This window comes from Drosophila grimshawi, unplaced genomic scaffold, assembly GCF_018153295.1.
Source record: "Drosophila grimshawi isolate 15287-2541.00 unplaced genomic scaffold, ASM1815329v1 contig_545, whole genome shotgun sequence".
Classification (NCBI taxonomy): Eukaryota; Metazoa; Arthropoda; class Insecta; order Diptera; family Drosophilidae; genus Drosophila; species Drosophila grimshawi.
In genome coordinates this window covers 125,401-150,762 of record NW_025063357.1, presented here as the reverse complement: position 1 = coordinate 150,762, position 25,362 = coordinate 125,401, and the positions used below count along the sequence as shown (strand labels likewise).

Below are 25,362 nucleotides of genomic sequence, written 5' to 3'. Positions count from 1 at the left end.
CGAACCATACCGCGGTGGTGTCGGCCTCCGGCGTCAGGGGCAGTTCCGGGTACTGCCAACAAAGCCACTCCGGATTGACATCGTCCATCACCGCATCTTCCCCTATGCTGGGGGCGCGTGGCGGTCATGCCATTTCCCCCTCGTCGCGTTCACACGTGAGTCTCTCTCGACGCTGGGGGCGTGGAGCGGCGACGCCAGCAGCTCGATCTCTTCGAATCGACGGTTTCGCTGCTCCTGCGCGCTGCGACGCAGGAGCCGGCGTCTCTCGATGCGCACCACGCGCACTTCGTGCACCACGCGTGTTGTTCTTCCATGTGGGCGTTGCGGCCGACGACCAGTAGCCGCGCGCGCACCTGGACCGGCTCTCTCGTCGCACGGAACACGAGCTTCGCTGGGTCGGCCAAAGAGATTTGGATCCGAGGAGCGGCGGCGGCCTGATGCCGACCCGCTGATATCCACGCTTGAATCTTGTTGTGCGTCCATTCTAATGCTGCTCGCTGGTTTGATATTTTCAAAGAAGTCGAGCGCGTGGCTGCTTCCGCCTTTTATACCCTTTTGAGGCGTGTGTGTGTGGGTGTGTTTGAATGCGATGCCCGAATTCTCACTCGCAAAGCTCTAATGCACATTCTCAAAAATCTAATGCACACGCCTAAGCACTAGTATAAGAGATGAGCTTACGCCGAACTTCGGGCGCTGCCTGCGCACCGGCAAAAGTGTTGTAGTTGATCTCTATTTAATTATGTGCATCTCTCTGCCCCTGCACAAGTTGTTATTGCCCTTTCCGTTTCGCATTTTCACACGTCTGCACTGATATTGGTGAGTAACCAACGGTGTCCCTTTGCATGTGCACTCGCTAACATATTATCGTTGCACTTTATGTGCAAGTGTGTTGCTGAGCAAAAGTTTTGGCGGCCGTTGATCTTTAGCTCGTACGTTTCAGCGTAATTGTTGTCTCTATTCGCCTTGTTCAGGGCCGCCTTTGGTTTTGATTTTTGGGCCCGCCTTGGGGCGCTGCTATGTATTTACGTTTATTTCATGTTTATTTATACACATATTCATACTTATATATATGTACATACGCATATATATATCTATGTACACACATTTTTTTTCTCTCTTTACTAGTTTACGTGTATACCCTTTTTCTGTTGGGTTTATGTTTGTTTATGCTTATGCCCTTTCCTTTTGCGCTTATATTATTTTATTTTTATACCCTTCCTTTTGGGTTTTTATATTGGGTTATTTTTATACCCTTTTCTTTGGGTTTATATTTGTTCATATATTTATAAATGTGTTATATATGTATAAAACCACATTTATTTTCCCTCTCTTTTTATGTTGGGAAAGAAAAAAATGTGACTTATGGAATTGTTATATTGTATGGAATTTTGGCGAGTTTTAGTGTTTGAAAGTTTCAGGCTGACCCCTTCCGGTCGCTGTGCGGCTTCAGGTCGCTCACGTGTGCTGTCCTTATCCGCCTGTCTGTTATGCCCTTTATTTTGCATAATACGGGTGATGTAAAATATACAATCTGGTAAGGGCCCCCGTATCCCGGTGATAGCTTCGCCGCGAATCCTTCTGCTGCCTTCAACAGGTGGTGTAATTTCACCCACACTCTGTCTCCGATATTTGGTTTCCACGGTCTACGACGCAGGTTGTAGTGCCTTGCTTGGTCCTGTGCTGCCTTTTCTAAACTCCGCCGGACAATTTCGAATACTTCCTTTAGTTTCTTTGCATTGTCGGACGGTGTTTGAGCTACTTGGCCTGTTCCGACTGTCACCTCGTCGAACAACGCCTTTGGCAGCCTAGGCTCTCGGCCTTTTGTTACGAACGCCGCGCTGTACCCGGTGGAGCTTGAGACGCTGGTGTTAACTGCCAGTGTCAGCTCGGGTAGAGCTTCATCCCAACGTCTTTGGTTGTGCTTGGTGAATTGTGCGATCATTGTCTTCACCGTGCGATTCGCGCGTTCTGTGGGGTTTTCTTTGCATTGATGTTTGAAACCCATCTCTTCAAGCAATTTTTTAATGCCCGATTTGTAAATTGTGTTCCATTGTCGGTTATTAATACTTTTGGTACTCCAAACCGCGCGAGGATCCTTTCCCTGAAGGCCTTTTGTAGCGTTGCTGTAGTGGCGCTTCGGACTGGTACCATTTCCGTCCAGTTCGAGAAGCGGTCTATAAAGAGCAACAGCATCGTGTTTCCGTCGGTCGATCTCGGTAGTGGTCCCACGAAGTCAGCACAAACTGTGGTCCAGGGTTCCTCCGGTATCTTGGTCAGCATTTGTCCTGCCGCGGCCATTTGACTTGGCTTATACTGCTCACATATTTCGCATTGTTGGACATATGCACGTACGTCTCTGTATAAGCCTGGCCAATAGTAGCGTGCTGCTATTCGGGCTATTGTTTTTCTGCTGCCCGTATGACCTGCGGTGGCGGTGTTGTGGTTTTCGATTAGCACTTGCCTTCTCTTTCCGGTGGGCACACATAGTTTCCAGGCTACTACATCCTCGGTTCTAGCTCTATGCGGGATGTGTCTATAGAGATTGCCGGATTCTTCACTATAGTCTGGGAACTTCCTCGGGTTTTTCGCTATGTCAGACCGCATCTTTTGGATCCAGTTACAGCTCTTGTTTGCCTGGTCCATCGCGTCGTCCATAGTCGAGACTCTGAGGCACGTATCCTTCAGGGGTTGTCGGGATAGGACATCTGCAACAACATTAAGGTTTCCCTTTCTGTATTTGACGTCAAAGTCAAACTGTTGCAGTTCTAGTGCCCATCTCGCGATCCTGCCTGATGGGCTTTCGATGGAGTCCTTCCAAGTATGGTCTTAGCTTCCTTATGCCCCAGATTATCGCAAGGCACTCTTTTTCGGTCGCAGAGTAGTTACGCTCCGCACCATTTAAAGATCTGCTTGCATACGATATGACCCGTTCACCTTCCTCTGAGTCTTGGGTCAGTATCGCTCCCAAGCCATAATTGCTAGCACCCATCTGCAAGCAAAATGGCCTTGAGAAATCTGGGCATGCTAGCACAGGGGATTGTGTCAGCTTAGCTTTGACCTTTTCGAAAGCTTCTTGGTGCTCTCCGGTCCATTCCCATTTTGTACCTTTCTTCAATAGTGTGTGTAGTGGGTGTACTGTGGTGGCAAAATCTGGTAAGAAACCGCCTGTACCATGATGCTACTCCCAGGTACTGTCGTAGTTCCAGAGGGCTTCAATTCGGCGATAGCAGCTGCTTTCTGCGGATCCGTGCGTATCCCTTCTTCGGTCACCTGATGGCCAAGGTATTTAAGTTCCTTTTTGAAGAAGTCGCACTTGTCTACGTTGATCCTCAGATTCGCTGCTCTCAACCGTCGGAACACTTCTCTCAAGTTGTCCATGTGTTTTTCGCATTTTGTCCCGATTACAATAATGTCGTCCAAATATGCAAACGCATGCGTCATCATTTCGGGTCAAATCACGCGATCGAGGGCCCTCTGGAACGTGGCTGGCGCCGAATGGAGTCCGAATGGCATTACTTTCCATTGAAACAGTCGTTTCCCTGGAACTGTGAATGCCGTCATCGCTCGACTCTCCTTCTCCATCGGGATCTGCCAGTATCCATCTTTCAGGTCCAAGCTCGTTATAAATTTTGCTTCTCTCAGCTGGTCCAGAATGTGGTGGACTCGCTGCAACGGATATGCATCTTTCATAGATTTGCTGTTTAGTTGCCGAGAGAGAGAAAGAGACGCCATTTTCCCGTTTTCTTCTTCACCATCACGATTGGTGTGCTGTGTGGGCTTCTGGAGGGCTCGATGCACCCTTTGGCCAACAGGTCGTCCACCTGTTTGTTGATTTCGGCTCGCATTTTGGGGTTTTTTAGGGAAGTATCGCTGTTTAATTGGCCGGTCGTCGCTCATGACAATGCTCAGTTATTGGCGATGTTCCTTTTATATCCCCAAATGCCGCCAATTCTCCTCGCAGAAATTGATCAATCTTTGCATCCGGATGTATTGGTGTTTCGACTGTTTTGGCTACTGACAACATCTCTTCTTGATGGCTTATCTCGCATTTTGGGGTGCTTACTCGTGTTTTGCGGTGCTTACTCGCAACCCTGCGCACTCCAAAACTGTACCCATGCCAGACAAGAAGTCCCGCCCGAGGACTAAGTCGTCGATGACTTCTGGGAGTATCAGTAGGGCAATATCCATGTTCCTCAGCCCTAGTCTGATGTTCACCTTGACTTGTTCTCGGACTCCGCTCTTTCGGCCATCTGCCATCCGGACTTGACGTTCGGTTGCGCTTCGTCGATCTACGTTGATCAGTCCATGAGCTAGCTTCTCGCTAACGAAGCTACTCGTGGCCCCTGTGTCAATCGTAGCCTTGTACCGACAGTTGCCGATCTCTACGACCGCTGTCAGCTGCGCTCCTTCGTCCTGCAGGCTTCCGATTAGCGTCTTGGGGCTGATCTGTTCGGCTCCCGCTCGCCCCTCGGTGGCGGACGCCGGTGTCCGTTTCCTGACGGACAACATACTGACGTTTGAGCTCCGATACGTCCACATAGCCAGCAATATTCCAGCATAGGATTCGTACATTCTATTGCGAAGTGTCCCTCCTGGCCGCAAAATCTGCATGCCCTCGTTGGGTTGCTTATATGTGTTTGTATGTTGTCTCGTCTCGTTCTCGGGGCAGGTCTAGGTCTCGTGTCGAATTCTGTCTACTCCTGATACGCCTGATTGTGTGGGTTCTGGTTGTCCGTCACTGCCATAAATCGTGGTCGATTATATCTCTGCGCGGATTCTCTGTGGCGGTGTTGTGGAGCTTCCTGACGTGTTTGTGGCGGCTCCATGAGGCGTCGTGGTGATTCCATGGGTCTCGGTTGCTCCATGCGGCTCTGTCGTCTCAGCTTCTCCCTGTCCGCTTGGAGCTCCTCGAACGCTTCGGCCAAATGCATCAATTCTGCCAAATTGTTGAATTGATATGGCCTGGCGTAAGCTCGTAGATCCGGGAGGCTGTTGTTGTATATTTTATTAAGTTGTTTTTCCGCCGTGTACTGCAGTGGCCGCATGATCGTCTGCATTTCTACTATGTACACTTTAAACGGTTTGCGCATCGCCTGTCGTCTTCTGGTAACTTCGTCCTTCAAGTTTTCGAAGTAGTCTCTTGGAAGGAAATACTCCTGAAAACTTTGGACGAATGCTACCCATCTCGTCCAGTGCTGGTTGTTGGCTACATACCACTTAAGAGCCATTCCTTTGAGTAATTCGGGCAAGGCACTGGGAATTAAATTCAGGTTCAATCCATATGTATCTGCTGACCATTCGACTTGTTCCAGGAATTCCAGAGGCTTGGTGGCGCCGTTGAAACGAAAATTCCATTCGCGGACTTGTTGCGCTACTCTGGGGTATTCCTGGGACATAGTCGGTGCCGCTTGTTCATTTATGGACACTCTTATTTGTGGCTGTGGTGTGGACGCTACCCCCCAAAGAGTATGATTGGCGTCTCGAGTCCGTGCTGCTGCGCTTGTTGCCAGAATGCTCAGCTGGGCGAAATTTATATTCGTCGACTCTCTTGCATCTGCAACATTTTCTGTTTCTCTGGCCAGCCATTGTCTGCCGTCAGTGTGAGTATAGACCACAGTATTGCTGCCGCCATACTCCTCACACACTAACGGCACATGTCCTGATGGACATGTGTGTCAGACACGTTCAAATGGCTGAACACCTGCGTTAGAAAGGGAGAGGGCGAAAGACAGCGAATTCGCCGCAACTGCATCAGGGCCGGATTTCGGCCTGAATGGACAGTTGTTGTGAGGGCGCATATAACATGCTTACGGACATTTCGCATGCTCATTCATGAACATACATACGTATATATATATATGTTTATAATCATAAACATACACACATATGCATGCTAACAAGTCCATGCCTCTATGGCTCCTCACAACATATATGCCCTTTTTATTTTTATATATAAATAAAACTTTTAGTCGCAGCAGTGAAAGTGAATTGAATTGAGTACATGTGATAAAGAACAAAAATGATAAATATAAAGAATAAATAATGTTTCGTCAAACTAATTTAAACACAGCTGATATTGAGTGATCAGCTGTTAATATGTCAATTTATCGCTGCTTTGCATAACTCTGTTGGATCTTACTCACTTATGTAAACACTACTTGTAATTTTAGTAAATATCGATAGTTTCAATCGAATTGGCCAAAGTTGTAAATAAGAACAAGAACAAGCAATACGCGCACCTTTGTGTCAGAAAATAAAGTTGTTAATTAAAATAGTTTAAATACCGCCCAGACTTGAAGTTTCATGTTTGCATAAAAGAACAAAATTTAATATAATTTTCTTTTGTTGATAAATAATTTTGCATATACACTGGAAACATTTTACACATCTTTATGTATAAAAAAAAAAAAAAAAATTTAATTAAAAAAAAAAACAAATTAAATAAAAAAAAAAGAATAAATAAAATAAAAAAAATTTACAATATGTTAAAATATCGACTTCAAGAAATCAATATCCACATATTAGTTTTAAGTATTCATCCACTACTCTACTGCATGTAGGGTCTTTAAAAAAATGAATAATTCGTAGTCCAAATCTTAGTTATAAATAATGACAATGTTATTCTGGAACTTGAGAAAAAAAATTACTGTTTTGAAAATAATGTTGAATACTAAGTTTAGTTTTTAGATACCACTCTTTTGCCGTTAAAGATTTAAACGGTTTGAAGTTTAAAAAATGAGAACTTAATTTTTTTTCTTCCGAGTCATGGGGTCGTAAAGTTTCAATTGAATTGATATGCACATATGCAGGTCATGGTCGGGTCGGGTGCCGAAGGTGTGTGTCGAATGACATCTAGACCACACCGCCGTCGTGACTACCTACGTATCCTTGGTTACCTCGCCCTTTATTTTTTTTTCTTGTTTCCTCAGTTCACATTTATCCCATTCCCCTCACTTTTTTGTTTTTATCTTGATTATCCTTTCTGCACTATTTGTGCTGAATTCGAATTGACTGGAAGGGTCAATTCATTTAAGTATTACCCAACAGGGCTTTTTAGGGACCCTATAAATAAAATTCACGTAGTGTGCCGAGATAGGTCAACAAAACCCCCGCCCACATTCACGAACAGAGCTAGTTTGTTGACTAGTTTCGACCGTTTGACTATATCCGGCGAATGGAGACTTTCGGCAGCATTGCCCAGGTTCTTCGAACATTTATTTTTTTAAAACGCTATCAGCTTTTTGATGTACAAAGAGAGCGCTGCTAACTCTGGCTGCTGCAGCTCAAACTGCACTTAATATAATGTGCATATGTAATTAAGACTAACAACATTTATGTTAGACCACGCAGGGCTCAAAATTCAAACATGTTAAAGATTAAAATCAATAATAGTTCTTTGCTGCTACTGCTGCCAACAGACTCCCCCCGTTGAAAGACTCCCTTTCAACAGAATCCTTAACAGTCTTGTTGACAGATCTTCTGATAACTCCTTTAGGCGTCTTCAAGGCAACAACTCGAGCAATACCATCCCTGCCTGGAATTAAAGCAAGCACTCTGGCGAGTGGCCAGCTCATGGCAGGCAGATTCTCATCCTTAACGAGGACTACGTCATCCACTTGAATAGGACGAGCTGGAAATTTCCATTTGGTACGCTGTTGGAGGAGTGTGAGATACTCCTCCCGCCGCCGTGACCAAAAGAGTTGCTGTAGGTGAGTCACTCGCTGCCAGCCATCCAAGCGATTGTAATTCAACTTTGTTAGATCTGGCTCTGAAAATGTTGATGGAGGTCCGCTAATCAAAAAATGGACAGGAGTCTCTGAAATTGAGACTAAAGGGCGAGAATTAATAATGACCGCGATTTGGCAAACGAGAGTTTGCAACTCAAATCTGAGCAGCGACTGGCCAACACAGTGATAAAAATTATGCCTTGCGGTGTTCACATTGTGGCACTGCGTGTATACTTCCTCATTGATCGAGTTGCGTGCTTTGGTCTTCTTGGCATGTGACAGCAATGACGTCATACTTGCATTACCGTTCACTGCTGTTGTTGTTGTTGGAGCGGGTGTTATGATTGCTCCAACTACTCTTCCAGTTGCAATTGCAGCTACTCCTGCAATATCTGCTCCATTCAGCACTGGACACTTGTTCATTTTGGTAGGGCTCACTTCGGAGTTTGGAGCAGCAGCAGTTGATGGTCAACAATGGAGCATCTGCATCCACTTCCATGGGCTGCATTGCCTGCTCCGTGTCAGCAGTTGTGGCTTCTGCTGCTCCCGTCAGCTGATGATCCTGCTTGCTGTGCTCCTCTAGAGATTTCTTCTCGCTACTGTTCAAATTCACGCTGCAGATTGTTGGAGCAGCTGTTCACCTTGTAGTATTCGTGATTCTTGGCCGAACGCATCGCGGTGTTGGCATCTACTTGATGACGGTCGGGCACACGACGCTCTCGCTCTCTGTCCACAGTGATGCCGTGCATTTGACGTATCTTGCCGGAAGATAGAGGAGTAAAAGTCTTCACGGAATGCTGCTCGCACTTCAAATCCTCCTTGGACTGTTCTTGGAGCCGCTCAGCCTTCAACTCTAGCTTGACCAGATCTGCATCATCATTGAACACAATGCCTACCGGGACGATACCCATATCAATCAATGTGGACTTGCGATTGTCACCGAAGGCGGGTGCCTTGACGGTGATGACGCCATCGCGTTCCACACTGTTCATGAAATCACCGACTAGCTTGCCAGTGGCCTGGTCACCATTGGCCGAATTTGTTGCAAACTGGACACTCTACTCGGGGATCTTTAGCAGATGCGACATGCTCTTCAGCTCAATAGCCTTGGCCTCCGTCACGCCATCCTTAAGCATGTCTTGTTCGAATGTGGGTGCCAAATCCAGCTCCAATTCCAGCATCAGCATCTTCCTTGTCGGTCTCTATGATAAGCGGCTCAGACACCAAACGCTTCTTATCATCAACTTTCAACCGATCAGCTACCAACTCCATGTGTCGGTGTGTGGACGATATGGACCGCAATTCACATTTTTCAAGTTGCCCTTTTAATCGGACCTCCAATGTCAATGTTCACAACCAGCTATTGAAAGTGTAATGGTCAGCACGCAACTTAAAAAAAATATAGAGTTGCAGCGCTAATCGTTTGCGCCAAATTGTCGCCTGCGCTGTAACGGACGAATAGTAAGCAAAGCAGTGCATCTGAGCACGCAAAAAGCTGAGCTTCCAAAAAAATGAAACTATAACGCAAACGGAGCATGCTCTAGGTTTTAGATAGATCGCTTAAGAGAGCTTTCGCAACGTAGCCCACTTTGTTGTCTCCGCTTGCATCCGGCGGCTTGAGCGAGCACAACCGGGTATAAAAGGGAGCTGATCCCAGCTAAAGCCCTCCTCCTTATTAAAATTATGGCAACGTGCGGGTGCAAATAGAAACAAAAACGTCGGTCGGCGAAAATGAATATAACACGTAACGGCTGAAAAAATAAAATAAATTAAAATAGTGACGAATTCTTGTAACACTAAAACAAAAATGAAAAAAAAAAAAACACCTGGAAGCGGAAGCGGCGGTGCCTCGCTGGATCCCTTCAGAAGCCTCCAGAAGCCCGCTGCCCCGATCGCTGCTCCGTGTCGCTAGGAAGAGAGCCCCATTTTTTTCATCCCCTGGAGTCGGAGACAGCTCATCCGCAGCAGCAGCCAAACCGGCGAATTAATTAATCAATTAATTAAAACCAAAAAAAAAAAAAATGATATGAGAAAAAATGGTGTATGAAATAAGTGCTTAATTGTTATATATCATTAGTAAATTTCCTAATATATTAAAAATAATAAGAAAAAATTAAATGCCTTATGCAATTAAAAAAATAAAAATAAAATGCCAAAAACAAAAAATAACTTAAAATACTAAAAGTCCAGGGAAATTAAAACAAACATCATAAAAACAATCGATTCAAAAAAAATTGTAAAATATATAAAACAGAAAATTTTATATCATAAATAAGCTCAGAACTTCCAAATCAAATCGATAAAAGTATTGTTGTACAAGTGCAAGACTAGTAAAATCCCACATTAAAATCATAAAAAAAAATACCAGATGACTCCCCCCTTATGAAATTTTTTTTTTGTGATTGAATAATTAATTAAGCTTCAGTGAGAAAAAAAATACATCTATATAAACCTACGACTACAAGAAATAAACACACCGTTGGAAGGCCTTTCACAGGATCGGAGAAAAACGTAAGTCAAGAATCTGCTTTCTTGAAATTTGGTAAAATTCGGTGCCAATAAACGTTCTTTCGTTCGGAACCTAGTTAACAATTAAAAATTACAAATTTGAGAAGCACCCGAATTATTTCAACCTATTTTTTATTCAAGCATAAAAAAAATAAAAATAATAGGAATCCCTAAGTAAAACAAAAAAATAATCACCAAAAAAACCAAAAAACCCAAATCCGCACTAATAATTAAAACTTGATCCATATACATACACACATCAGCTTGAACTTTTATCCGATCTAGACTGCAGCTTATCCCATGCTAAGCTTTCGTCTAGGGGAGCTTTCGGCTTAGAATGTAGCTTTGGAGCTCTGAAAGCTTAAAGTCGGTGGCGCATGCGCAAGGTGGCGCCAATCGAAAGCTTTTTGGCTTGAATTAAATTGCAATGCTTACAGGTGCCAATAAAATTATATGCTCACTTGGCACTCAAAAAAATAAAAACAATTAAAGTCAAACAGAAAAAATTTAACGTTACAAATATAATAAAAGAAAAATAAATCTATAAATTCACTATTTAGCCATGGCATAATAAAACAAAATTTAAGCAGAAATAAAACAAAATTAATTATAATAAAAAAAATGTACCCTCGGCAAAGCACAATTGAATATTCTCTTATATATTTTTTTAACATTTTTTTTGTACTTCAACTATTGTATTCAATTAAGCTTAATTTTGTATAAAATGAAAAGAAAAAATTTATAAATATATTAAGAAAATTAGACCAAGCATTGTAAAAGCAGGGAAAATAATAATAAAATTATAAAAAAATATTTTATTATTACTAAAAATAAATAAAGGATAAAAATATGGAAAACCTAAGCATATCCATATTAACTTTTAAGCTACCCATTTGTATTAACTTTTAAGTAGTGTAAGATTAGAAACCGCTCCCCAAAATGAATGATCAGAGCAAATAAAAATTAAGCATGAATCTAGTAAAACCAACGATGGAGTAACTGTCGAGTACATGGGGCCAACCAAAATGATATAATGAGATAGAACAATTTTTGATTTGGGAATCGCACAACTCGCCTTCTGAGATTCATGGTTGGGAGGGTAGAGACTGCGAGGATCGAATGCCATCTGAGATCCCGCTACATTTATTTAGATAGTCCAGCATATGTATATTGGAAAATTCACATTTAATATTAGTATTTCGTCCGATTTTCTTATTTTTTTGCATTTCGAAGTCCAGCACTTCCTCTATAATAATTTAAACATTATGTAATAGAGCCACAGGTCACAGCAACCCATCCCATTCCTCCCGAAAGAGCTAGGGTATCAAAGTGTCCCGACCTCCGCTGTGATTCTGTAGTTCCTTAGGAGGTTGTATTGGTTTTTTTAATACCCTACTGAAGCAAGTTAGGTAAAACATCCGTTCTGACTTGGTTGACAGTTACAAAAGTTTTTGTAGAACCACTACAGTTTCTTATGCTCAAGGATAAACGGTTTTTCAATTTTATTCACTAAGTCTAATTTTTCCTTAAGAAGCGCAGCATCAAATGAAATGATCTCAGATTCCGAACATGAAATGTCAAAACTTTTTAGCAACTTATAAATATCGTCAACCTTCCGCTTATAAAACGATATTTGCGCAGGCACACTATCTGCGGACGCGACTGTGCTTGTGTTCATATTTAAGCATAACGCGCGCACAAAATTGCAGCCAATGCACAAAAATACCGAAAACAACAACTGCACCGATAAAGAAACGGTCTCTATGTACTCAATCGCTCACGCGCAGCTGCTTATGTACACGAAAAAAAGTTCAAGCGAAGCAGAGTAGCGGATTTCTATTGCACTTGTTGTTGTGTCTGTTTTATGCACCATTGGCTGTCCAAATTAGAGTTTTTTTTTTCAAATGTTTTGTTTTGTGTTATTGTTTATTAAACACACTTTATGGTTTAATTACAACGATACGCGAGTAACAAAGAATCACGTCGGGGTCACCAAATGCTTGTGCTATCAGCTTTTTGATAACTTTATTTTTCAATTAACAATATAAACTTCATTGAGTGTATTTAGACTGGAAACCAAATGCTGAGTCTTTTCTTACAGACTAGAAGCCAAATGCTTAGTCTTTTCAACAACGAGATGGTTTATTGTCTATTACAAGTTTGTTTATTAAAGGTTTGAAGCCACTTGCTAAACTTTTCGACTAGAATGCTTAGTCCTTTCAACAAAGAGATTAACTCACGATCGATTACCGAAAATAAATGTTTGAAGCCACCGCTAAACCTTCTCACAACGAGAATAAATATATCCGATCGATAAGCTAGAGCTATGCGAAACAACTGATTAACTGCAGCAGACGGCCGATCAGCGAATGCACTTTAGAGATCGTTGCACAAAGAGAGAGCGCTGCTAACGCCGGCTGCTGCAGCTCAAACTGCACTTAACATAATGTGAATATTTAAATAAGACTAACTATAAGCTATTTGTATTAAGCCATGCAGGGCTCCAAATTCAAATATGTTAACAACTCATAACCAATGAAATGTTTTTGCTGCTGCTGCCAACAGCCGGTGTGGTTTTATTGTTGTAATTTGTAGCCGTCTTTTATTTCATGTTGTGGCCGTATTTGCCAAAAGTTGGCTTTTATCGTTGTTGCCGGATTTTATTTGAATTTTTCTTGGGGTATTATTTTATTTAGCCCACTTTTATTCCACAAAAAGAAGCTCCACTCCCGCACTTCTCGCTCCTTTGTATTCCTTTTTTCTCGCCGCCGACTTTCGACTGACTTCTAAAAAATCCGATCATTGGTGTTTTTATTCCTTCTTTTCTAACCTTTTATGTAAATTTCTTGAGCGCGCGAGCTCACTCTCCCTTACTACTAAACGTAGCCTCTCCCTCTACTCTCTTAAAATTCATGTGGGCTACCACATGTTCGACTGTTGGCAGCTCCAACTATCGATACACCGACCCCCGCCGCAACAAAGCCTGTGACACATGAAGGAAATGCACACAAAAGAAGTAACAAAGGCACGCTATTTCATACCACATCACTATGTGGTAAAGCCTGATAGCTCTGCAACAAAATGAAGAGTAGTTTTTGATGCTTCTACAATCACGTCACCTGGAAATTCGCTTAAAGGCTTGAAGCACAAGGGACCAACTGTGCAAAAATCAATATTTTAAATTTTGCTTCGGGTTAGAATGCACAAAAATGTATTCACAGTGGACATCGAATAAATGTATCGTCAGATATGGATGAATTCCGAAGATCAGTATTATCAGACCATAGTATGGCGCAGCGACCCGTCAGAGGATCTACGGTACTACAGACTGAAAACAGTTACATATGGAACAAAGGCGAAATTATATTTAGCCACAAAATGTCTACTATATCTGTCACAAGAAGCCAAAAAGAGAAGTTGCTGCGTTGGAAAATGATTTGTATGTTGATGACTGCTTAACAGGAGCGGATACAATACCAGAGGCTCTCCATAGACAGGAACAGCTAAATAAACTCCTGAACAGCTCGTAATTTAAGTTAAGGAAATGGTGTAATAATTTCAACTGCAACACCGCCAACACAAAGAGGAAAATTGCGATAGTTGAAGATGGAATCCACTTGGAAGCACTATAAGCACTCGAGGATCTGTTGTCAGATTCTGACGCAGATGTCGAGACGGTTGACATGGAAGAGATGATCCTGCCGAGTGCGTCTACTCGTAATGAAGTTACTCGCGATGAGGACCCCAATCTAAGCATTGCCTCTCTGATATGCGATTGTTCTCTATCAAACGCACCAAATGTTGAAATTGTTGAAATTCGGCCAACAAAACCTTCTAAGCCTGCCCCATTTATTGCTGAGGGTATCACCAACGTTTTTGGACTGCTGGAAGCACTAAATGCTGTCTCGCCGCCTGACAGCTTTATGCTAAAATGCAGTGTTGGTGGCACGGTAAGGGTAATTCCAAGTGGTATTGATGCTTACAGGGCTATGCAGAGATTGTTTACGGATATAGGAATCCCGTTTCGTTCGTGTCAATTAAAGAAGGATAGAGGTTTCCGCGTGGTGATCATTGCACTGCATTCATCCCTGCAGAAAATTTATCACATCAGAGATGAGCTATCCAGACTTGGGCACCCAGTGCGTGGTGTCCAAACCATCATAAGTCGCGTTACCAAGAAGGAGCTGAATCTGTGTTATTTGGAGTTGGATCCGGCTGCAAATAACAAAGAGATATACAATCTATGCTCCATCTTTCAAGTGCGCATTTCAGTCGTATGCCCTGACCGCCATCCGGACATCCCGCAGTGCCAGCGTTGCCAGAAATTCGGCCATACGATGAAGTACTGCCAAAGCGCTGCGTGAAATGTGGCTCAGCACATGCAGGTGTGCGAAAAACCTTTGGACGCTGACCCAAAATGTGCTAACTGCGGTGGTAACCATCCAGCAAGCTGGAAGGGATGCCTAGCTTATCAGCGCGTTGCCAAGGAACCGAAGCTTGTGGCTCAGTCATGATTCCTGAGCAATAGCACAAAAGAAAAACTCGACGTTACAAAATTCGCCAGGCATCGAGAGCGCACGAAGCAACAACAGAAACACTTGCAGCAACGCCAGCAGCAGCAGCATCAACTGCAACTGCACATACATCAAGAACGGCAACAACAACCACGACATCATCAACAACACCAGCCCCCTCAGCAGCAGTTTCAGCTAGTTCAACAGCCTTATCTATACCATGAGCACTCCCAGCTCCAGTTTGACAGTCTTATGTCTAAATTCGACAAGTTAAGTGAGACACTTATGGCCATGATGAGCCTGTTGCACTTGCAAACAGATGAGCCAAATTGGGTTGCGCATTGGCGTGTGGTACGCCAATGGTCTTGCAAATAACGCCAATGAGTTGGAGTTATTTATTCAACGCCATCAAATAGATGTAATGTTGGTCTGCGAGACTCATTACTGCTCCAGATCGCACTACAGGCTACCAGGTTACGATATTCACCTTGCCAATCATCCTTCGGATCGCATGCGTGGCGGAGCAGCAGTGATCATAAAATCTTCACTGCAACATCATGCGCTGACTTCATTAAGTTGGCTCTGCGCGCAATGTGCTGTCGTTAAAGTCTCTAGTGATCAAGGCGAAGTAGTCTTGGCGGCTGTCTATTGTCCACCACGTTTTGTGTGGGAAATAGAATAATTTAAGTGTCTCTTCGAAGAGCTTGTCCCCAAGGTCCTGATTGCTGGAGACTGGAATGCTCAACACCATCTCTGGGTGCAGCGTTGGACACTCGCCGTGGGATCGCGCTTGCGGATTGCGTGAGATACAACCTCCAAGTACTTGCCACGGGAGGTGCAACGTACTGCTCGTACGGCATCCATAGGCCGACAGCAATTGACTTTGCTGTGTACGCTGGGATTCGGTCTGACTGTATATCCGATGGAATTAAGCTGAACTCCGATCACATCCCTTTGATCGTTGAGTACAGAGTGGCTGCAGCTCCGAATGCTCCCAAGACACGTCTACTGCCGCGCAAGGCAAGCATCACCAGATTCCTGCAGAGGTTGGACCAGCATGTCAACTTGAACATAAAGCTGAGTTCACCGGTTGGTATTGACGACGCAGCGGAGTTATTCCTGCGTAATATTAACGTGGCGGCGGAATACTCCATGCTTGGCCAACTACCTTGTTCGCCTCCCAGTCCAACTCCGCCTCTTTTAAAACCAGAGATTTTGGATCTGGTAAGGCATAAGAAATCACACTCAATATATGCGCTCACGCAATGGGTTCGATCTAAGGGACTTTAGGCGGACTGCGCACGAGCTGCGAAAACTGATGTTTGACATTAAGAGCAAATATTTCCAGGATATGCTCCGCAATGCCGATCCCAATAAGAATCATGGATTCAATTTGTAGAGGGCAACGCGTTGTGTCAAGCGGCAGCAACTCAGGCGGATCCCTATTATGCGAGCAGACAACACTTGGTGCCGATCAGATGCAGAGTATGCATCGGCGTTTGCGGATGATCTGCGGGGTCGCTTCACGCCTTTTGCACTTGCATCACCCAGCCAGGTACATGATACTGAAACAGTTTTAAATGCAGATCTCGATCGTGTACAACCGAACACACCTATCGTCCCTGATGAGGTCCGCTTACAGATTCGCAGGCTTAAGTCCACTAAGGCTCCTGGCTATGATGGCATTGACGGCAGAGTTGCTAAGGCCCTCCCAGAGAAGGGAGTGATGTTCTTGGTGCTACTTTTTAACACCATGGTTCGCATCCACGACTTTCCCACTCCGTGGAAGTGCGCTGTGATTGCGATGATTCCGAAACCTGGCAAACCGGATAATATTGTCTCGTCATATCGACCGATAAGCTTGCTGTCCACTTTCTCCAAGATATTTGAAAAAATAGTTCTGGGAAGATTGTCGGCAGTAAGTGACTTCCAGAGGGCCATTCCTGATCATCAGTTTGGCTTCAGGCATCACCATGGTACACCAGAGCAAGTTCATTGAGTAGTACAGCATATCTTGGAAAATAAACAGTACTGCTCTGCCGTCTGCCTGGATATCCCGCAAGTATTTAATCGCGTATGGAATGATGGCCTGCTTTTTAAGCTTAAGTCCCTGCTACCATCGGCGCAGTATTTACTGCTCAAGTCTGACCTGCTTGGCCGTTCTTTTATGGTAGAAGTTAGGGGATATGCTTTTACATATCCTTGCCGAATAATTCAAGTGTTATTTTGATCAAGTCAAGTTAATTGCCTTCCCATTTATAGTTGAAATTACCCAGAACTTAAAAACCAATTGTCATATGATCCAGAGTATTCTAGAATTGTTTTCCTTCTCTTATATTACCATTCAATGTCTCAACCAGAAACACGTATATTATATAATCAAATCCTTAGTAAAGTAGAAAAAGAAAATGCCTTTAGAACGTAGTCCCCAAGATATCCCACGTACAGTCATGGAAGCGGAAGTTCAGTGTAAGATATGTAATCAGGGAATGAATAATACACATCCGTGTTACCTGTTACCTTGCAATCATCTTTTCCATAAGCGCTGTCTAGAATCCTGGCTAGAACAAAATTCAGTCTGCTATAGTTGTAATGAGCCAATTACTTTACCAAACGCGAAATTAGTAGTCGGAAATTGCTCGCGAAGAGCAAAACAAATGGCCCCTGCGTCAGTCCCTCATAGGGTAACAATCCGAAATTTGGCTAAATCCTTAAGCCAAATTCCAGATCTGCCTCTACCTGTGCTGTTGCCCAAGTGGCTACGCATAAAAAGAGTGCTCCACAGTCTTCAACTTTGGATGCTAGTAATAGCACTAACTAACACTAAGAAGAGGTCGCCCTACTCGTCGCATTACCCGTCGTAGTAACGAGGTGGATAATGTGGTAATCCAAGAAATGATCGAACAGTCCGTGAACCGGTTGGTGTCATCCCTTAATGGAAGTGCGCGCTCGACTCCCATTGAGACACGAGCTCAAACTGTGCTCACACATCCAACTCCGCCTCCTACAAGCTCTTCAATGTACAATCGAAAAGCTGCCGAGATCATCCCGAAGTGGAATTTACATTTCGATGGATCCGCTGAGGGCTTAGGAGTCGAAGAGTTCATCTATCGGGTTAAATCTCTCAGTGATGAAACTTTAGAAAGTGATTTTAACGCTTTATGCAAGCATATGCATGTGTTGTTTGCTGGGAAAGGCCGAGATTGGTATTGGAAATACCATAAGCAAGTCGAACGGATTGTCTAGTCTGATGTCTGTGCCTCTTTCCGACAGCAATACAAGGATTATCGATCGGATTTTATGAGTATGGAACTCATAAGATCCCGTAAGCAGGAGCATGGTGAATCCTTTTCGTCCTTTTACGAGGCTGTTGCCTCTTTAATCGATAAATCGGCATTACGTACACATGGAGAAGAGTTGATAGAGAGCTTAAAAAACAATTTGCTTCCGGAGACGCGTGAATAGTTGTTATATTAGCCGGTTCATTCGGTTGGACATTTAAGACGATTAGTTCAAATGAGTGAGTATCTAACTTTTGAGCTCAACTGTCGCTCGGAAAATAGTTCTCGGTCAAAACCCTTTCAACGCCGAAGATGCCGACATCGCCGAACGTGAATTAGCAGCTGTTCGTATGGCCCACGCCAAGTTGGAATGTTGGAATTGCGAGGAAGTAGATCGCATTTGGGAAAATTGTCCATCAGGTGCACCCAACAACAGTCGGATGCCCCCGAAAGCTTAACGCTATCCTTGTCGGTTCCAGAGAAACATACGCACTTCGCCGGAATTAATCCCACTGCACGTTTGAAGAAAGCGAATCTCTCTGTAAAGCCTGACACCGTTCCTCTTTGTTATGGTCCTTACGAAAGGTTAGAAACTTATCTAAACGTAAGGAATCGTATATTTAATGATATAGAGCCCCAATATAATAAGCGTACGTTAGGTTAGGTTAGGTTATATCGACTGTCAGCCCGATGGGCTGACACACTTAGGCCATATTTGGCCCGTTGTGATACCGAAAGGGATCTAGGGGGGCTTCCTCCTGCAGTCGTGCCTCCAAAGCATTTCTAACATTCAAACATTTGACCAGCCAGATGCGATTATGAATTTCGCTATATTGGCCGGTCTCATGTGTCGGAGCTCCGATAAATCAATTAGGGAGTAGTTTCCCAGGATTTCCAGCCTTTTCCTGGCAAGTGCTGGGTAGTGGCAGAAGAAATGTTCCGGAGATTCCACTACTTCCTCGTCTTTGCAGCTTCTGCAAAAGTCATTGTATGGCGCCTGGAGTCTGCTGGCATGACTGCCGACCAGCCAGTGCCCCAGAGCCCGGATCACTGCAGAACAGTTAGTCCGACTTAGACTGCACAGCTCTTTGCTGCGCTTGGAGTTGATAATTGGCCATGTCTGGTGTGCTAAGCGGACACAGGTGGCACTTTGCCATTTTCTGCATGACCTGCGCCTGTACTCATTCTTGATGTTGAGTTTACAGGTGGCTAGAGGCATACTTTTACCTTCCTTGTCCGCGAGGAGTGGTAGTACAGTTGCCTTCAATGTCCTGGTGGCCAGGGACCCATGTTAGGCGAATAACATGCTGTTTAGTCATCTCGTGTAGAGATTTGCGACAGCTTGTTACTGTTGCTAGGGCTAACTTTGAGCCTTTCTAGGCAGTCTATAGCTTCGTTTATGGCCAGTACTTCAGCTTGAAAAACACTGCAGTGTTGGAAGGCTGAAGGATAATTGTATGTTGAGTTGCTCGGAGTAGACCCCTCCGCCTACGCGGTTGTCTAGTTTGGAGCCGTCTGTAAAGAAGGTTATGGTCGCCGGTGGACCGGGGGTGCCATGAACCCATTTCTCCCTATGAGGGAAGTATATATTGAAGGGAGTTTCCAGTTGGCACGCAGTAATCTGTTATTGAAGGGATGTTCGGCTTCCCTTCTAGGATTGAGGCATAGCCAGTGCTCTGAGTAGACCAGGCGAGGGATTCTCTGAATCTTATGGCCGTGAGTGTTGCGTTTTCCATTGCTTGTCTTTCCAGACATGGGATGTCCAGGATAGCGTCAAGTGCCACACTAGGTGTGGTACGCAGCGCCCCTGATATGCATAGTTCAGCCATACGCTGAACTTTGTTTAGTTTAGAAAGGGTGGTTTTCTATGAACGATATTTGGGGACATACCCCATTTCAGCTCAATGGATTTCCTACACGTATATAGAGCGACTGTTGCCTTCTTAACCCGTGATTGGATATTTAGGTTCCAGTCTAGTTTCCTATCCAGTGTCAGTCCTAGGAAATTGCCACTGTTGTTGAAGATCAGATTCACATTATTTAGTCGGGGTGGGACAAGAGAAGGGACCTTGTAGTTTCTTGTGAAAAGAACCAGTTCCGTTTTATTTGGGTTCACCCCTAAACCACTCTCTTTTGCCCAGCATGAAAGTATGTTTAGTTTACTAGTCATAAGGTCACAGAGAGTTTGTGGGTATTTTCCCCTGAAAATTACCGCAACGTCATCTGCGTATGCTACTATTTGGCAGCCGCCCCCCTCCATGTCCCACAGCAGTTTATTAATTGCTATGTTCCATAGTAGGGGTGACAGGACGCCTTCTTGTGGCGTACCTCTGCTTATGAATCTGGAGAGAGTTGACGACCCTAGTGTGGATATCACAGTCCTGCAAGTGAGCAATTGACTGATCAATCCCATCGTACTGGTATCAATCCCCATTCTCAGTAGAGCTCCAGTTATGGCTGCCGGAGTGACGTTGTTAAAGGCGCCCTCAATGTCGAGAAATGCTATTAGGGTGTACTCCTTATGGAGTAGAGATTTCTCTATAGTAGAGACCACAGAGTGAAGCGCAGTATCTGTGGATCTGCCCTTCCTGTAGGCATGTTGGGACTCCGACATAAGCCTGGGGATAATGGATGCTGTGAGATGGAGACTTATAAGTCATTCCAGGGTGTTTAGCATGAAAGATGACAGACTGATGGGTCTGAAATCTTTGGCGCTGTTGTGCGATGGCTTCCCAGCTTTGGGTATGAAGGTTATTTTTGACTGGAGCCATGTCGGTGGGATGCGACCAGTCTTCAGAATCTTCCCGAAGATCTCATGTAGCCAGCTTATGGCTGTATTTCTCACCTTTTGTAGTTGGACTGGGCTTATTTGATTTGGGCCTGGAGATTTGAACGGCTTGAAGCTGTTTACTGCCCACTTAATGTTACTTTTGTGTATAAGAGACTTCAAAGATGTGTTCTCTATACAGTTGGTTTCTGCGCACCTCGGGATCTGCTCGGAGCAGCCAGGGAATTGTGTTTTAAGGAGGATTTCCAGTGACTCTTCACTAGAGACCGACCAAGAGTTGCCATCCTTTTCAGATAACCTAGAGTGGGTGTGTTTTTGATAAAACTTTTCTAAGCCTTGAAGCTTCAGTAGTTGAATCAATATCCGTGCAGAAATCTCTTCAAGATTTCCTTCTTTCCCGTCTGTTGGGTTTTTTGTATTCAGCCAGACTTGATTTGTATTTTGACCATTGCAGGTCGTTATTTTGCGCTTTCGCTGCATTGAAGAGAGACCTGCAACTTTTTCGAAGGACATTTAGTTGAGCTGTCCACCATGGTGGTTTCTTCTTGTGCACTGGCTTACTGATAGGGCAAGCTGCCTTAAAAGCCTTATTACATGCTGTGATGAAAGTCTCTGTGAGATTGCAGAGATGAGCTAAGTTGGCCGGGCCTTTCGGTGGATGTTTCGAAAGGGTTCGGTCAAGTTTGGCTTTGAAAATTTCCCAGTTTGCTTTCTTCTGATTTGTGTAGGGAACTGGTTCTGGATGGCTTGCGAGAAGCTCAAATTCTATGTATCTGTATCAGACACTCTCCAACGGATGCTGCTTTACTGTGGTGAAGGTTTATCTGCCGTAGTCTCAAGGACATCCGGAGATTCCACCCTCACAAACGTGTTGTTGCTGTCGTCCTCGTCCGATCACTGGTAGACCGCTTTACCAGTTTAAAGTTATGCCTTTTGGCCTTTGTAACGCTCCCTCTACTATGTGTCGTCTGATGGATGATATTATTCCGCCAGATCTCCGACATTGTGTTTTTGGCTATTTAGATGATTTGTGCATAGTGTCCGAAGATTTTTCTTCCCATCTGGCCATATTAGTCAGAATCGCAGAGCGGTTTCGAAAAGCAAAAATAACCCTTAACCTTGACAAAAGCCACTTTTGCGTAACAAGTATCAATTACCTAGGTTATGTTATTAGTAGTACCGTTTGCTGCTTGCTGCTTCGTTTTTACTGCTTATAGAAGAGCTGGCGGAGGTAGGCTGCAGCCTTTTCGCCTCGTGGTTTTATCAAAGAAGTCTGCTCCCTCCACGTCTGTTAGCTTGATGGCTAAACGTTAGAGGTTAAATCCGCGCGCCTCCAATTACTCAGATATTTTTCACATTTTGCGCAGTAAGGCCTGGCCGCGACCACCACCAAAAGAAAAAGCGAGACAAATCCACCTTGGAGGCCATCGCGGCAGCGATCATGCAAGTTTTGCGTTGTAAAAATTTATAAGATATGTGCCTCAGTTGCCGAAATTACCGTGTATTATTTTAAAGTCCAAATCCCCTTTTTGGCACTTTGGATTAAAGTCCAAGTCAACCCCACACCAGCGAAACGTGTGTTGGCGAAGTCGCTTCAGGTGTGGGGCTGGAGGACCGCCAATTCAAAGACCATTGGAATTACATTTGGCGCCCTCCCCTCGCCGTGCCATTCCTGGGCCTTCCCAATTGGGACACAATTATCATCGGGAGTACGGGCGCCCGAAGCTTTGGATTTGGATTTCCGCACCGCAGCTGACATCAGTGCATCATAACTCGCCGCAGAAACCGACGCTCCGTTCGAAATTTTTTGTTTGTGCTCATAAAAAGTAATTTGAACCTGCAAATTATTTATAAGTGCTTGCCCATAAAAGATTCTGCAGATGAATCTATACCAATTCAAATCGCTGCAGCATAAGCGCAGCTTAAAGTGAGTGATGTGGTTGTTGTTGTGCGAGCAAAAGCTTTTACTTGCCGGCCAAAAATTGGCCACCAGTTTTTTTGTTTTTTTTTTATGTGAAGTGTTGGGCAGAAAAACGAAAAAAAAAACAATTAAAAGACAAGATAACTAAAACAAGTGAAGAGCAGAAGAGACATACATATAAAGCTCACATTACATACACACATACACACACCACCCCAAGCATCGATGGAAAGCTTTCCAACGTGGGACACAAGTAAGTGTAAAAATTATTTATCTGTTGCTTTTGCTTTTCGTAAGCTGAGCTTATCTGACATGCTGTACCGAAAAAGCTTTCAGCACTTGTGATCACCTCCACACGTAGGCGAAAGAAGATAGCATGTCAGATGAGCACAAGCTTAATTTGATTTGCCTGATTGTTTAACTATGATTGTTGCCCACAAACAAAAGAGAAAAAAATTATAATAATATCTAATAGAAAAAAAAAAACAAAAAAATAATACATAAATGAAAAAAAAGTTTTACCAGTAACTACATTCTGTACCTCTACAACACATCCAACAACCACACCAACATTCTTTTAAGCGTGTGCAGCGCGAACAGCTGTTTATTGCAAGCTTCGCACACTGACCTGCGAAGTACAGTGGCTGCGATGATGGTTAGCCCACTTGTAATATTTTTTTGTAAATAATTAAAATTAAAAGTGTATTGATTTCCTTCGAGTTTGTATTAATTTCTAAAATTAATGTTTTTCTTAGATTTTGCCATTAATTCAATTAATTATTAATTTTTTAAATTAATTAATTTTTTTGAGTTAAAAATTTGTAAATTTCAAAATATTAATTTTTTTAATTAAAATTTTTTAAATCGAGCATTCCAAATTATTGATTTTTAGAATTAAATTTTTTTTCTTAATTACATTTTTCTTATTGTTAATTAATCTGTAGGTGCCCGTAATAATGATGAATGAAAATGAATAAACCTGTTATTCCTTGCCTGTCGAAAGCACCAATATATCACTCAGCCGGCTAGCTATCGACTCAGGGGTAGTTCGACCGCGATATATTGGGCGGCAAGCTAACAAAAAAATTTGTATTCGACAGGCAAGGCATAACAAATGGCGCCCAATTGAAAAAACTAGGCTGACATATGAACAAACATTTTAAACAACACCGCGAAGCACATTTATAGCAACAAATGACGCTTGCATGAAAGGAATAAAAAAAAAAAATGAATAGATAATAAATTAAAATAATCAGGAGATTGTACTTGAAATTCTGAGCATTAACAATTTTCCATATATTGAACAGGTGGCCTTAACCAACAAGTAGGAGGAATGTTTTATCGGACCGTGGATGAGTATCCTACTATGCTGAGTCCATCGCTGCCACAAATAGTAGTCATGCCGATTTGGTCAAAGAACATCTTTCAAGTGTCATTAGTAGTGAAAGTGAAGCTTAGCTGGTCCGTGAGCCGGAGAAAAGGCCGAGCCACGTTGCCGCTGAAGTGGATCTGAAGCTAAAAAGAAAAATAGAATTTGATAATTAGTTTACCGGCCAATTGAAATTTCTTAAAGATAGCATACCTGGAAATGGGGCTTACAAAGTACGTCGAGTTTTCGAGTCGCGATCCGTGCATTACTGTTTAGTGATTGTCAACGTTGTCCGACTTTGAGAACGCGCGCAGTCAATAGAATTAATTAATATTTCAGAATAGAGAGGAACAATTGTAGGCGAGCTAGAAAGATAAAGGAGTGGTTTAGCGTGTGATATTAAATTATTTTCGTTTCTTCTTGTATGGATTGTTACTTATAGGTGGCGTCATACGGGGTTACCATCATCTCACCCATCTTCATGTTTAAATTGTATTTTCGAGAATCCTGAGTTTGAATTTTGAGTGTTAGTTTTTGGTAATAATTCGATTCCCAGTGATAGCTTAGTTCTCAACATTATTGTTACAATACAATTTTGACTTAGAGATTAGGTTAGTCAAATATTTATTATAGGTTACATATAATTGTTTCTGAGTTATTTATTGGTTGTTGGTATATTTATTGAATATTTATTTATTTTATACATGTATAGATTTAATCAATGTTTATTGAGTAAGTGGTTATATGTTGCTTATTTAACAATATAATAATTTATTTTTCCACTGGAGGTTGAGTAGAAGTACATAATAATTATAAAAATTTTGGGTTAGATAATTATACGTTTTTTTTTTTTTGTTGCATGTTGAAATATATATAAAATTAATAATTACATGAGCGAAGGGGTATTCAGGCAATCGAGGAAAGTGCGGCGTAGCGGGGACTTTCAGAGAGATAGAGAGCAAGAGAAAATGCGTCCAACTACCCGTGCACAAAATACCAAATGGAGAGCACTTCTATTCCAGTCGGAATGCGCAGCCGAGAAGATGTAGCGAGTACCACGTCATCAACGCAACAAACCAGGAGCGAAGTGGAGCTGTCCAGTGAACTGAAGACGGCTATTAATGTAGCGATAGCCCAAGCGCACGAGACCTACAGAGCATCGCTGTCCCAGGAATTGAGGGATTTTAAGGAGACAATGGAGGCCAGCATGTTAAGTTTCATGCGAGAAATTAAGGAAGTAGTCTCATCCCTGAA

General features: G+C 43.2%; 1 long non-coding RNA gene and 1 pseudogene across 1 annotated transcript; both read right to left on the bottom strand.

Moving 5' to 3' along the window:
* Positions 1 to 18,820: 18,820 nt before the first annotated feature.
* On the bottom strand, positions 18,821 to 20,644 carry LOC122322696 (annotated as a pseudogene).
* A 3,338-nt stretch (positions 20,645 to 23,982) lies between these two features.
* LOC116806037 lies at positions 23,983 to 24,665 on the bottom strand. Its single transcript, XR_004365503.2, has 3 exons — positions 24,545 to 24,665; positions 24,322 to 24,473; positions 23,983 to 24,254 (listed from the first exon to the last, which is right to left on the bottom strand). It is a non-coding gene; the product is annotated as an uncharacterized LOC116806037 (long non-coding RNA).
* Positions 24,666 to 25,362: the final 697 nt, after the last annotated feature.